This window comes from Pseudophryne corroboree, chromosome 1, assembly GCF_028390025.1.
Source record: "Pseudophryne corroboree isolate aPseCor3 chromosome 1, aPseCor3.hap2, whole genome shotgun sequence".
In the NCBI taxonomy this organism is placed as follows: domain Eukaryota; kingdom Metazoa; phylum Chordata; class Amphibia; order Anura; family Myobatrachidae; genus Pseudophryne; species Pseudophryne corroboree.
In genome coordinates this window covers 719576506-719592868 of record NC_086444.1, presented here as the reverse complement: position 1 = coordinate 719592868, position 16363 = coordinate 719576506, and positions in this window count along the sequence as shown.

The following is a 16363-nucleotide window of genomic DNA, read 5'->3' as shown; positions in this document are numbered from 1 at the left end:
CACGCAAGAACTTTTCAGTGGGATCTGCTGGACAAATGGTCCGGATCGCATCTTCAGATGCATCAGCGGATAACCCTATATCCAAGGACAAGGGTGTCTCTCCTGTGGTGGTTACAGAGTGCTCATCTTCTAGAGGGCCGCAGATTCGGCATTCAGGATTGGATGCTGGTGACCACGGAGGCCAGCCCGAGAGGCTGGGGAGCAGTCACACAAGGAAAAAATTTCCAGGGAGTGTGATCAAGTCTGGAGACTTTTCTCCACATAAATATACTGGAGCTAAGGGTAAATTTATAATGCTCTAAGCTTAGCAAGACCTCTGCTTCAAGGTCAGCCGGTATTGATCCAGTGGGAAAAACATCACGGCAGTCGCCCACGTAAACAGACAGGGCGGCACAAGAAGCAGGAGGGCAATGGCAAAAACTGCAAGGACTTTTTGCTGGGCGGAAAATCATGTGATAGCACTGTCAGCAGTGTTTCATTCCGGGAGTGGAAACTGGGAAGCAGACTTCCTCAGCAGGCACGACCTCCACCCGGGAGAGTGGAAACTTCATCGGGAAGTTTTTCCACATGATTGTGAACCGTTGGGAAATACCAAAGGTGGACATGATGGCGTCCCGTCTGAACAAAAAACGGGACAGGTATTGCGCCAGGTCAAGAGCCCCTCAGGCAATAGCTGTGGAGGTTCTGGTAACACCGTGGGTGTACCAGTCGGTGTATGTGTTCCCTCCTCTGCTTCTCATACCTAAGGTACTGAGAATTATAAGACGTAGAGGAGTAAGAACTATACTCATGGCTCCGGATTGGCCAAGAAGGACTTGGTACCCGGAACTTCAAGAGATGCTCACAGAGGACTTATGGCCTCTGCCGCTAAGAAGGGACTTGCTTCAGCAAGTACCATGTCTGTTCCAAGACTTACCGCAGCTGCGTTTGACGGCATGGCGGTGGAACGCCGGATCCTAAGGGAAAAAGGCATTCCGGAAGAGGTCATTCCTACCCTGGTCAAAGCCAGGAAGGAGGTGACCGCACAACATTATCACCACATGTGGCGGAAATATGTTGCGTGGTGTGAGGCCAGGAAGGCCCCACGAAGAAATTTCAACTCGGTCGATTCCTGCATTTCCTGCAAACAGGAGTGTCTATGGACCTCAAATTGGGGCCCATTAAGGTTCAAATTTCGGCCCTGTCGATTTTCTTCCAGAAAGAATTGGCTTCAGTTCCTGAAGTCCAGAAGTTTGTCAAGGGAGTATTGCATATACAACCCCCTTTTGTGCCTCCAGTGGCACTGTGGGATCTCAACGTAGTTCTGGGATTCCTCAAATCACATTGGTTTAAAACCAGTCAAATCTGTGGATTTGAAGCATCTCACATGAAAAGTGACCATGCTCTTGGCTCTGGCCTGGGCCAGGCGAGTGTCAAATTGGTGGGTTTTTTCTCAAAAAAGCCCATATCTATTTGTCCATTCGGACAGGGCAGAGCTGCGGACTCGTCCCCAGTTCTCTCCCTAAGGTGGTGTCAGTGTTTCACCTGAACCAGCTTATTGTGGTGCCTTGCGCCTACTAGGGACTTGGAGGACTCCAAGTTGCTGGATGTTGTCAGGGCCCTGAAAGTATAGGTTCCAGGACGGCTGGAGTCAGGAAAACTGACTTGCTGTTATCCTGTATGCACCCTACAAACTGGGTGCTCTTGCTTCTAAGCAGACTATTGCTAGTTGGATGTGTAATACAATTCAGCTTGCACATTCTGTGGCAGGCCTGCCACAGCCAAAATATGTAAATGCCCATTCCACAAGGAAGGTGGGCTCATCTTGGGCGGCTGCCCGAGGGGTCTCGGCTTTACAACTTTGCCGAGCGGCTATTTAGTCAGGGGCAAACACGTTTGTAAAATCCTACAAATTTGATACCCTGGCTAAGGAGGACCTGGAGTTCTCTCATTCGGTGCTGCAGAGTCATCCGCACTCTCCCGCCCGTTTGGGAGCTTTGGTATAATCCCCATGGTCCTTTCAGGAACCCCAGCATCCACTAGGACGATAGAGAAAATAAGAATTTACTTACCGATAATTCTATTTCTCGGAGTCCGTAGTGGATGCTGGGCGCCCATCCCAAGTGCGGATTATCTGCATTACTTGTACATAGTTACAAAAATCGGGTTATTATTGTTGTGAGCCATCTTTTCAGAGGCTCCGCTGTTATCATACTGTTATCTGGGTTCAGATCACAGGTTGTACAGTGTGATTGATGTGGCTGGTATGAGTCTTACCCGGGATTCAAAATCCTTCCTTATTGTGTACGCTCGTCCGGGCACAGTATCCTAACTGAGGCTTGGAGGAGGGTCATAGGGGGAGGAGCCAGTGCACACCACCTGATTCTAAAGCTTTACTTTTTGTGCCCTGTCTCCTGCGGAGCCGCTATTCCCCATGGTCCTTTCAGGAACCCCAGCATCCACTACGGACTCCGAGAAATAGAATTATCGGTAAGTAAATTCTTATTTTTTTAACCCCTGGGATGCGTACTAGAGAAAAAGACCGATTCTATTTGGACAAGTGGAACGAACATGCCGGGGACAAGGGGAGCACAGTATATGTGAGTGTGTGTGTTAAACTTGTACTATCTACGGTGTGGGTCCTGTCTTTATTTAAATAGTTCTTCACAGGGGAACTATAGGTACCAGCGGGCCCTTAATGCCCAAGCAATGGCATGTGGGGGAGGATTACTGGGACCTGTAGTCCTCCTATAAAAGAGAAAAAGAATCTGCCTTTGACTGAATGCTATCAACTTCAGCCCAGGCCTTGGGTGTCCTGAAGAGGGGTTCCCGCCTCCTCAGGAATCCCCGGTCTGTACTGACTAGTAAGGGGGTTAATACTTTGGCCGTGTTGACTCCATCAAGAATGTCCACTGGTTGTGGCATTACCCCACCAAGTAGGAGCCTGGTGCTGGTTCAGTGAAATACAGAAGACCCCCAATGTATTTCTTGATCCAGAACTAGCTCATAGAGCTTGGGGACCCCACACTGATTGTTTTTTAACAAATTGACTCTTTACTGCACTAACAACACAAAAGCCTGCACAGATTGCACTCATCCATGGCAGACTTCGCACTAAACATGCAGCTAAATTTGAACTCCACAAATCGACTCAAAATACCATCGAAATACAATATGCCTGCCAAAATGATTGTTAGTAAATTAGAAATTTGCAGCATAAAATGTTTAGTTAATAAGGGTCGATCACAGATCACACTCAAAAACAATTGTTTGTAAATTTCCTAGGAGACTTAAGACAAGTTGAACTGGCAATGAGCTGGTACCAGGAAATGGTTTATATAGGGCTCACTGCACGCAATTGGATACTGTTCGTCATTTAAGAAGTAAACCTAAAATGTATCATTCGTCGTATGGGGGAGAAGCAGTATCAGCACTTTTCCCCCCATGTATAAATGCGCTGATGTGCGGTACATGATATAAGATAGCACACCGATATGCATTCGCAATGTATGAATGGTAAACAGCGCTGACCGTTATGACACCTGCAGCTATTTCTACAGCTCAGGTGGCGATACCCTATCTCCACACCAGGGGCAGCACTGTCCTGGCTGTGGTGGGTGCCGTCCCCGGATTGTGCAGGGGACATCCTGCACATCTACAGGTTATATAGTGGTTTCAAAATTGTAAGCAGTTTGAGGTTCTAGGGGCAGATATACTGTTATAAGCCTTGGAGATAGACAACGTGGAGAGAGATAAACTACCAACCAGTCAGCTCCTAACTGTCATTTTTAAACACAGCCTGTAACATGGAAGTTGTGATCTGATTGTCTGGTACCAGTGGCATAACTACCATAGGTGTAGGGGATGCGACTACTATAAGGCCCAGGCTGTTACGGCTGCCTGCCGCTCCACCTGCACCAGGTCAGTCAAGCAACAGCATGACAATTCTTTGTTCTCAATTCCCGAGGCTCTGCTTGTGTATGTGTGTAGCAAAGTACCGTGAGAAGGAGCCGCTGCTGGAGGGATCGCGGCGACACCGGAGCCAGTGCAGAAAGATTAGTGGGAGGGGGGCAGTCAGCACTTTGTTGCTTGACTGCTGGGCACTGCGCACCTCCTCCCCAGGACCAGCCACAGTAGCAGCACTTCCCCGCAATGCGGGTCCTGGGCCATGACACAGAGACAGAGCCCAGCTCGGTAGCAGCTGGAGGATGGCATCTTCCATGGAGCAGCTGCACAAGCTGTGGCTGCTCTATTTCACCAGGGTGAGCACCTGTCTGTATACACATAACTTGGGGCCCCACCTGTATACAGACACACCTGGGGGGATCACCGGGGCTACACCAGTCCAGTGTCTACCCCCCACCTAAACCCCCAGCCAGTACAGTCACAGTGCCCTTCAGCCTCATTCAACACAGTGACCCCCTTTTCCAGACTAATGTTTGCCCCTCTCATCTCCATTTCACTGCCCCTCCCATCCAGCCCAGTGCCCTCCACATATATCTCCCACCTTCGACATCTCCAGTCCAGTGGCCTCTACTTGTTCATTCACCCCTCATCTCAGTGTCTCACATCCTGCCAGCCCAGTACCCCCCCACCCCGCTCTCCCCAACCAGCCCACTGCGCATTTCACTGCCTCCCCACATAGAACCCCGTCCAGCCCAATGTTCTCCACATATACTGCATCTCCGCCCCTCCAATCCAGTGGCCTCACGTACTCACTGACCCCCGATCTCAATGTCTCACACCCTGCCAGCCCAGTGTCTCCCTTCCCTCCCTCCCCAACCATCCCACTGTCCCATCTCACTCCCCCAACTTTTTCCAACCTAGAACCCCCTGTAGCAAAACATTAGTAAATAAAATATATTATGCTTTTTTTAATGTTCATTTATTTATTTAAATAAATGCAATTCAGAATTTTTTTGCATTTGTTTGTATTACGCAAACATTTCCTGGAGCCTTATTTCCTGGACACCCTGCAAGCTGCAAAAACGCTGTTGACTCTCTCTCATCACAATCTTCGTCGCGTAGGACTGATTCTACATTGTTTCATCTGCAGTCCTGCCCTTTTGACAAATCACATTCAGGTCTCATATGTTAACCATTGTGGGGGGGTTTCAGTCCATTGTATGTATATGTTTCTATATTAATGTATTGGTTCTTGTGGAAATAGCTGATGCTCCTGTTGGTTATGCTTATTTTCACACAATACTGATGCAGTTCTCCCGTTCATGTCATTGCACTTTGGGCCTAATTCAGACCTGATCGTAGATGTGCTAAATTTAGCACATCTACGATCAGTCACACATACATGTGGGGGGACGCCCAGCACAGGGCTAGTCCACCCCGCATTCAGGAAAGACACCCCCCTCCCCCTGCACAAGTACAAAAGCATCGCACAGCTGTGATGCTTTTATACTGGAAGAGTAGCTCCCTGCCAACGCAGGTCCTGCGCGCTGGCAGGGAGCTACCTGTCGCTGTGATGTCATGCAGCCGCCGTGGCCCGCCCCCCCCCCCCCCCATCGGTCCAGGGATGCCTGCATTGCCCGGACCGCGCCCCTTAAACGGCGGCCAAGCTCCGCCGGCCCACCCCCTCCCGCCCAGCGACCACAGGCCTGAGCCAGCCGTCAGCTGTCTGGCATGCGCCGAAGCACTGTGACACCAGAGCATGCGCAGTTCAGACCTGATCGGCTGCTGTGCGAAAACGCACAGCAGTGATCAGGTCTGAATTAGGCCTTATGATTCTTCATGTCTAACCCTCTGGTCTAGTGTTTTTCTTTTCCCTTTTTCTCATACAGTACACTGTTTGCTCTCCTTGTTCCCCCCTTTCTAGCACTTCTATATTTTCCTCAGATTACGGCGGTCCTGGAGATTGCCCTATTATTGGGTTCTGCAAATATTTCAAATGTTATTGTATTTGACTACATGGTTTTTTATCTGTTAATCCACATGTTAACAGGTATAGAATGGCACCTTAGGCTCAAGTGTTCTCTCCTATGCCCACTCACTGGGATGGGTTGGAAGTTACCTTGGTTAGCTTTTCTTGCTGCTCTTTGGCCTAGGTTGGATGTCGGATAATATGTCCGCCACAGGGACGTGCGGTGAGGTAAATGACTGAGGAGCCACTAGCTAGTAGCCAGAATAAGAGGCATAAAATTTTAACACATTTAAAATGCCTTAAACCAAACATAGCGTTCTTGCAAGATACTCACTGGGATGTGAAAGACTCCAATATGCTCAGGAATTCCTGTATAGGTGAACTCTAAACTGCCTCCAACCAGGGGTGTATCTAGGAGTCCAAACACCCCAGGCAAAGTAAGGGACTGGCGCCCCCCCATCCCCATTTGAAATAGGGAAGGCTGAAAAAAGGCACGTGGCCACACAATAGTACCCCCAATTCAAATTATAACACACAGTAGTGCTCCATATGCACATTACACTGCACAGTAGTGTCCGTTATTCATGTTACGCATCACTGTGGTATCCCTTATACAAGTTACGCATCACTGTAGTACAGTATCCATTATTCATGTTACGCATCACTGTAGTATCCCTTATTCATGTTACACATCACTGTAGTATCCCTTATACAAGTTACGCATCACTGTAGTACAGTATCCATTATTCATGTTACGCATCACTGTAGTATCCCTTATTCATGTTACGCATCACTGTAGTATCCCTTATTCATGTTACGCATCACTGTAGTATCCCTTATTCATGTTACGCATCACTGTAGTATCCCTTATACAAGTTACGCATCACTGTAGTACAGTATCCATTATTCATGTTACGCATCACTGTAGTATCCCTTATACAAGTTACGCATCACTGTAGTACAGTATCCATTATTCATGTTACGCATCACTGTAGTATCCCTTATTCATGTTACGCATCACTGTAGTATCCCTTATTCATGTTACGCATCACTGTAGTATCCCTTATACAAGTTACACATCACTGTAGTACAGTATCCCTTATTCATGTTACGAATCACTGTAGTATTCCTTATACAAGTTACGAATCACTGTAGTATCCCTTATACAAGTTACGCATCACTGTAATATCCCTTATACAAGTTACGCATCACTGTAGTACAGTATCCCTTATTCATGTTACGCATCACTGTAGTATCCCTTATACAAGTTACGCATCACTGTAGTATCCCTTATACAATTTACGCATCACTGTAGTACAGTATCCCTTATTCATGATACGCATCACTGTAGTATCCCTTATTCATGTTACGCATCACTGTATTACAGTATCCATTATTCATGTTACGCATCACTGTAGTTTCTCTTATTCATGTTACGCATCACTGTAGTATCCCTTATTCATGTTACGCATCACTGTAGTATCCCTTATACAAGTTACGCATCACTGTAGTACAGTATCCCTTATTCATGTTACGCATCACTGTAGTATCCCTTATACAAGTTACACATCACTGTAGTATCCCTTATACAAGTCACGCATCACTGTAGTACAGTATCCCTTTTTCATGTTACGCATCACTGTAGTATCCCTTATACAAGTTACACATCACTGTAGTATCCCTTATACAAGTTACGCATCACTGTAGTACAGGATCCCCTATTCATGTTACGCATCACTGTAGTATCCCTTATTCATGTTACGCATCACTGTAGTATCCCTTATACAAGTTACGCATCACTGTAGTATCCCTTATACAAGTTACGCATCACTGTAGTACAGTATCCCTTATGTTACGCATCACTGTAGTATCCCTTATACAAGTTACGCATCACTGTAGTATCCCTTATACAAGTTACGCATCACTGTAGTACAGTATCCCTTAATCATGTTACGCATCACTGTAGTATCCCTTATTCATGTTGCGCATCACTGTAGTATCCCTTATAGAAGTTACGCATCACTGTATTACAGTATCCATTATTCATGTTACGCATCACTGTAGTATCTCTTATTCATGTTACGCATCACTGTATTATCCCTTATTCATGTTACGCATCACTGTAGTATCCCTTATACAAGTTACGCATCACTGTAGTACAGTATCCCTTATTCATGTTACGCATCACTGTAGTATCCCTTATACAAGTTACGCATCACTGTAGTACAGTATCCCTTATTCATGTTACGCATCACTGTAGTATCCCTTATACAAGTTACACATCACTGTAGTATCACTTATACAAGTTACGCATCACTGTAGTACAGGATCCCTTATTCATGTTACGCATCACTGTAGTATCCCTTATTCATGTTACGCATCACTGTAGTATCCCCTATACAAGTTACGCATCACTGTAGTATCCCTTATACAAGTTACGCATCACTGTAGTACAGTATACCTTATTCATGTTACGCATCACTGTAGTATCCCTTTATACAAGTTACGCATCACTGCAGTATCCCTTATACAAGTTACGCATCACTGTAGTACAGTATCCCTTATTCATGTTACGCATCACTGTAGTATCCCTTATTCATGTTACGCATCACTGTAGTATCCCTTATAGAAGGTACACATCACTGTATTACAGTATCCATTATTCATGTTACGCATCACTGTAGTATCTCTTATTCATGTTACGCATCACTGTAGTATCCCTTATTCATGTTACGCATCACTGTAGTATCCCTTATACAAGTTACGCATCACTGTAGTACAGTATCCATTATTCATGTTACACATCACTGTAGTATCCCTTATACAAGTTACACATCACTGTAGTACAGGATCCCTTATTCATGTTACGCATCACTGTAGTATCCCTTATTCATGTTACGCATCACTGTAGTATCCCTTATACAAGTTACACATCACTGTAGTATCCCTTATACAAGTTACGCATCACTGTAGTACAGTATCCCTTATTCATGTTACGCATCACTGTAGTATCCCTTATACAAGTTACGCATCACTGTAGTACAGTATCCCTTATTCATGTTACGCATCACTGTAGTATTCCTTATACAAGTTACACATCACTGTAGTATCACTTATACAAGTTACGCATCACTGTAGTACAGTATCCCTTATTCATGTTACGCATCACTGTAGTATCCCTTATACAAGTTACACATCACTGTAGTATCCCTTATACAAGTTACGCATCACTGTAGTACAGGATCCCTTATTCATGTTACGCATCACTGTAGTATCCCTTATTCATGTTACGCATCACTGTAGTATCCCCTATACAAGTTACGCATCACTGTAGTATCCCTTATACAAGTTCCGCATCACTGTAGTACAGTATACCTTATTCATGTTACGCATCACTGTAGTATCCCTTATACAAGTTACGCATCACTGCAGTATCCCTTATACAAGTTACGCATCACTGTAGTACAGTATCCCTTATTCATGTTACGCATCACTGTAGTATCCCTTATTCATGTTACGCATCACTGTAGTATCCCTTTATACAAGTTACGCATCACTGCAGTATCCCTTATACAAGTTACGCATCACTGTAGTACAGTATCCCTTATTCATGTTACGCATCACTGTAGTATCCCTTATTCATGTTACGCATCACTGTAGTATCCCTTATAGAAGGTACACATCACTGTATTACAGTATCCATTATTCATGTTACGCATCACTGTAGTATCTCTTATTCATGTTACGCATCACTGTAGTATCCCTTATTCATGTTACGCATCACTGTAGTATCCCTTATACAAGTTACGCATCACTGTAGTATCCCTTATACAAGTTACGCATCACTGTAGTACAGTATCCCTTATTCATGTTACGCATCACTGTAGTATCCCTTATACAAGTTACGCATCACTGTAGTATCCCTTATACAAGTTACGCATCACTGTAGTACAGTATCCATTATTCATGTTACACATCACTGTAGTATCCCTTATACAAGTTACGCATCACTGTAGTACAGTATCCATTATTCATGTTACGCATCACTGTAGTATCCCTTATTCATGTTACGCATCACTGTAGTATCCCTTATTCATGTTACGCATCACTGTAGTATCCCTTATACAAGTTACACATCACTGTAGTATCCCTTATACAAGTTACGCATCACTGTAGTACAGGATCCCTTATTCATGTTACACATCACTGTAGTATCTCTTATTCATGTTACTGATCACTGTAGTATCCCTTATGCATGTTACTGATCACTGTAGTATCCCTTATACAAGTTACGCATCACTGTAGTACAGGATCCCTTATTCATGTTACACATCACTGTAGTATCTCTTATTCATGTTACTGATCACTGTAGTATCCCTTATGCATGTTACTGATCACTGTAGTATCCCTTATACAAGTTACGCATCACTGTAGTATCCCTTATACATGTTACTGATCACTGTATTATCCCTTATACAAGTTACGCATCACTGTAGTATCCCTTATTCATGTTACTATACACAGTAGAGCGCTTATTAACATTATATTACACAGTAGTGCCCCTTACACACTGTGTGCGCTCTCCAGCTCCTGCTGCGATGTCATCGCCTCCGGTACATGCTGGGACATAGGAAATGGCATTCCCCTGTTCTCCCTCCCATGGCCAGTAGCAGCAGCCCCAGATGAAAAATAATTATATTCCTTCTCATCCAAAGATCAGTAGTATAAATAAAATGTCAATGTACATATAGCTGGCTTCCAATCATATCATCCAATTTTTGGATGCCCATATGATCACAGGGGGAGGTGTAAGGGAGTCAGTAATGGCATCATTTCCACTTGCCATACTTCTTTAGGTCACAGTTGGTGACTTTGCGTTTAAGGGGTATGTGAAAGGGTTTTACAAAACTGTGAGTTGTGTGTTTCCATATCGGGTTATACTTATATTAGGTTTATTTTTAACTCATATTGTTTTTTATCTTCTGTAAGAGGGGCGCACGGTCACAGAATTGTCCGGGGAGAGGGGCACATGAACCACAGCAGCAGCAGCCGGTCTCTTGCACGCACAACAGGCTGGTGCCGCAAACACCCTCATCAGCAGTTTCAGAGGCAGGCCCCCTGTCTATCTGTCCGTACCCGCTGATGATGGACCTGCCTAACCCAAAGATTCCATATAGAGATTTAGAGAATTAATTTTATATATATTTTACACGGTTCCGAGGCAGCCTCGGATCTTACCGCCTTGCTCGGTTAACCCGAGCGCGCCCGAACGTCATCATCCCGCTGTCGTATTCTCGCGAGATTCGTATTCTATATAAGGAGCCGCGTGTCGCCGCCATTTTTACTCGTGCTTTGGAGATGATAGCAAGAGGACGTGGCTGCGTTCTCTCAGTTTCTGTGTTCAGTGTGCTGCAAATATCTGTGCTCAGTGTGCTGCAAATATCTGTGCTCAGTGTGCTGCAAATATCTGTGCTCAGTGTGCTAAAAATATCTACGTTCTCTGCCTGAAAAACGCTCCATATCTGTGCTGCATTGTAGTATATAGTAGGAGGACAGTGCAGAATTTTGCTGTGACCACCAGTATATATATAGCAGTACGGTACAGTAGTCCACTGCTCTACCTCTGTGTCGTCAAGTATACTATGCATCCATACCTGTGTTGCATTTTAGTTGTGCGCAGTATATTGTAGGAGGACAGTGCAGAATTTTGCTGACCACCAGTATATATATAGCAGTACGGTACAGTAGTCCACTGCTCTACCTCTGTGTTGTCAAGTATACTATGCATCCATACCTGTGCTGCATTTTAGTTGTGCGCAGTATATAGTAGGAGGACAGTGCAGACTTTTGCTGACCACCAGTATATATATAGCAGTACGGTACAGTAGTCCACTGCTCTACCTCTGTGTCGTCGAGTATACTATGCAATGCATCCATACCTGTGTTGTATTTTAGTTGTGCGCAGTATATAGTAGGAGGACAGTGCAGAATTTTGCTGACCACCAGTATATATATAGCAGTACGCTACAGTAGTCCACTGCTCTACCTCTGTGTTGTCAAGTATACTATGCATCCATACCTGTGCTGCATTTTAGTTGTGCGCAGTATATAGTAGGAGGACAGTGCAGAATTTTGCTGACCACCAAAATATATATAGCAGTACGGTACAGTAGTCCACTGCTCTACCTCTGTGTCGTCAAGTATACTATGCATCCATACCTGTGCTGCATTTTACTTGTGCGCAGTATATGGTAGGAGGACAGTGCAGAATATTGCTGACCACCAGTATATATATAGCAGTAAGCAGTACGGTACAGTAGTCCACTGCTCTACCTCTGTGTCGTCAAGTATACTATGCATCCATACCTGTGCTGCATTTTAGTTGTGCGCAGTTTATAGTAGGAGGACAGTGCAGAATTTTGCTGACCACCAGTATATATATAGCAGTACGGTACAGTAGTCCACTGCTCTACCTCTGTGTTGTCAAGTATACTATGCATCCATACCTGTGCTGCATTTTAGTTGTGCGCAGTATATAGTAGAAGGACAGTGCAGAATTTTGCTGACCACCAGTATATATATAGCAGTACGGTACAGTAGTCCACTGCTCTACCTCTGTGTCGTCAAGTATACTATGCATCCATACCTGTGCTGCATTTTAGTTGTGCGCAGTATATAGTAGGAGGACAGTGCAGAATTTTGCTGACCACCAGTATATATATAGCAGTACGGTACAGTAGTCCACTGCTCTACATCTGTGTCGTCAAGTATACTATGCATCCATACCTGTGCTGCATTTTAGTTGTGCACAGTATATAGTAGGAGGACAGTGCAGAATTTTGCTGACCACCAGTATATATATAGCAGTACGGTACAGTAGTCCACTGCTCTACCTTTGTGTCGTCAAGTATACTATGCATCCATACCTGTGCTGCATTTTAGTTGTGCGCAGTATATAGTAGGAGGACAGTGCAGAATTTTGCTGACCACCAGTATATATATAGCAGTACGGTACAGTAGTCCACTGCTCTACCTCTGTGTCGTCAAGTATACTATGCATCCATACCTGTGCTGCATTTTAGTTGTGCGCAGTATATAGTAGGAGGACAGTGCAGAATTTTGCTGACCACCAGTATATATATATAGCAGTACGGTACAGTAGTCCACTGCTCTACCTCTGTGTCGTCAAGTATACTACAAAAGTTCAGTAAAATGACCCAAAAATCAAAATTAAAAGCGTCTGATGAGAAGCGTAAACTAGCCAATATGCCATTTACGACACGGAGTGGCAAGGAACGGCTGAGGCCCTGGCCTATGTTCATGGCTAGTGGTTCAGATTCACATGAGGATGGAAGCACTCATCCTCTCGCTAGAAAACTGCAGTGCCACTCCTAGATGGGCCAGGTGTTTGTGTCGGCCACTTGGGTCGCTTAACTTAGCCATCCAGCGACCTTGGTGCACCTCTTTTTTTCTTTGCATCATGTGCTGTTTGGGGACTGTTTTTTAAATCTGCCATCCTGTCTGACACTGCAGTGCCACTCCTAGATGGGCCAGGTGTTTGTGTCGGCCACTTGGGTCACTTAGCTTAGCCATCCAGCGACCTTGGTGCAAATTTTAGGACTAAAAATAATATTGTGAGGTGTGAGGTGTTCAGAATAGACTGGAAATTAGTGGAAATTATGGTTATTGAGGTTAATAATACTATGTGATCAAAATGACCCCCAAATTCTATGATTTAAGCTGTTTTTGAGGGTTTTTTTGTAAAAAAAAACACCAGAATCCAAAACACACCCGAATCCGACAAAAAATTTCAGGGAGGTTTTGCCAAAACGCGTCCGAATCCAAAACACGGACGCGGAACCGCATCCAAAACCAAAACACAAAACCCGAAAAATTTCCGGTGCACATCACTAATATATATATATATATATATATATATAGGCAGAGGTGATGGGCTGCTGCTATTTACAGTGTAGAGTCAGTACCTGCAGGCAGCAGCAACTGTGAGTTGATGAGCTGGTGTCCGCCAGCGCCGCAGCCGCTCTGCATTGAACTGAAGGAACTCTAAATAAACTACAGTTCCCAGTGGCCCTTGCTATTGGGAACTCCCGACAGCAAGGGCTTCTGGGAACTGTAGTTTATTTAGAGTTCCTTCACTGTAGAGCGGCCGCGGCGCCGGTGGACATCAGCTCATCAACTCACAGTTGCTGCTGCTGCCCGCAGGTACTAAGTGATTCTACCCCTTGGCTGTGGGTGGCACCACCTGGCGGCACCCCTTAACTGCTGGTGCCCCTGGCGAGTGCCATCCTGGCCAAGGGGTAGACACGCCCCTGCCTCCAACAATCAAATGCAGAGGGTGTCTTAATGCTTTTTAGAAAACTCTTGTCATATGTTATCACGGATACATGGTCTGATCCTGAAGTGCATTTTCTTTTTCTAAAAATTTTTTTTTTTTTTTTAGATCTCTCTGTACTTTAGCTGCTGTGTATGCCCCTACTCACCCGACTAAGACATTTTTCACTGACTTACAGGCTAAGTTGCAATTCTGGGTGTAAGGTGACTTGATACTGGTGGGGGGACGGGGACTTTAACTATGTTTTGTATAGAGGCTTGGACAGGTCTTCTGGTTCAGGTGAGGATGGAAGATGTGGATTTCTTTCTCCTTTGACTTTACTGATTGAATCATTGAGGATTTGTGACCCATGGAGGTGCCAACATCCGGTATCGCTTGAGTATACCTTTTATTCTCATCCTCATCACTTGTCTTTGAGGATTTTTGGCTGTTTTCAGACTCATTGTATCACAGAGTAATTGCCTCGGGTATAGCCTTATTTATCTGACCATGAGCTGTTGTGGTTTCTTTGTCTTTAAAAGATCTACTGTCTACATCCTATAGTTGGAGGTTTCCCTCCTATTTGGCCAAATCTACTGATTTCCATAGTAATTTAGAAATGGCTTTTCTCAATTATGAGAACGATAATGCAGACCATTTAGACAATATTCATCTACTCTGGGCTGCGGCTATACCAGTATTACGAGGAAATGTAAAAAGCTGTCTTTGGTTATAAAGGACACATAGTACAAAATTAGCGGCTGCTTATGACTCTTTGCTTTTGACGGATACATCTGCTGCTAAGCAATTTTATTTAGATGCTATGCATGCCTTATGTATGGAAAGGGTCCAATTTACTCCCGATATTCACCGTAGCAGATATTTTTTGCGGTTGTAATAAATCTGGGAAGTTGCTTGCAAACCTAGTGCGCTCCAATGCTGCCCCATCTCGTATTCTCCAAATTAACCCTTTATCGGGTGCTCCGGTTACTGATTTGTTTGAATTTTCAATTCATTCATGTGCCTTTCCGTGTTGATATGTACACTGTGTAAAAAAATCAGGCATCAATAGCCCACTTATCCGCATTTATATTGCAGCCGTTGGCTTCACTTTTCCGTGAGCCGGTACAGATTTTTATAACATTATGTTCACATGAGTACATTAGGACATTAGCAGAGCTCAGTGGGGGTCATTGATTGGAGAGAAAAATAATTTCTGGAAGTTACTAATCCTAGAATACCAACTTTTTATGCTCTCCCTAAAATCCACAAGAACCTGAAAAAAACGCCAGTGAGGCCTATAGTCTCAGGAATTGGAGGACTCACCAAAAATGTGAGCATGTTTGTGGATAAGCAGTTGAGAGGGTTTGTAACAGAGTTACCCTCCCACACCAGGGATACAATGGATGTACGTAACAAAATTGAGAACTTAGTTGTAACTGCTGAGACGTGGTTCTGTACCTGTGATATAGAGTCCCTCTATATGAGCATAGATGACGAAAGAGGGATCCAGGAGGTTCGATATTTTCTTGATATGAAAGGAAGGGAGACTTTTGATGACTTTATCATTAAACTGCTAAGATTCATTCTAACAAAAAACTATTTCATTTTCAATGAGAAATTTTACCTACAGACCCGAGGTACAGCGATGGGAAGTACTAGTGCGCCAGCGTACACCAACTTGTACCTTGGGTGGTGGGAAAAGAAATTTGTTTTCTCACCAGAGAATGACATATATACAGATCATGTTATAAGTTGGGCAAGATATATAGATGATATATTGATCATCTGGGATAAAGATGTTGAAATGTTGAAAGAGTTTCTGGAGAAATTGAATATGAATTCTCTAAATTTGAGACTAACTACAGAAATGAGTCAGAAGAAAATCACCTTTCTGGACCTCACAATTGAAATTGATGAGGAAGGAAAATTAGTCTCAGACATGTTCAGAAAAAGTACGGCCAGTAACAGTATACTACATGCTGAGAGTGGACATCTACCTGCCACAATCAAAGGAATTCCAAAGGGGGAATTCTTACGAACACGAGGAAACTGCTCTAAAGATTAAAGATTTTTAAAAAAGGCCCAAGAGTTGAGGATGAGACTAGAACAAAGGGGCTATAGCAAGAAAATCATCAAGAGAGGATATAAAGCAGCTGCGACAAGAAATAGGGGTA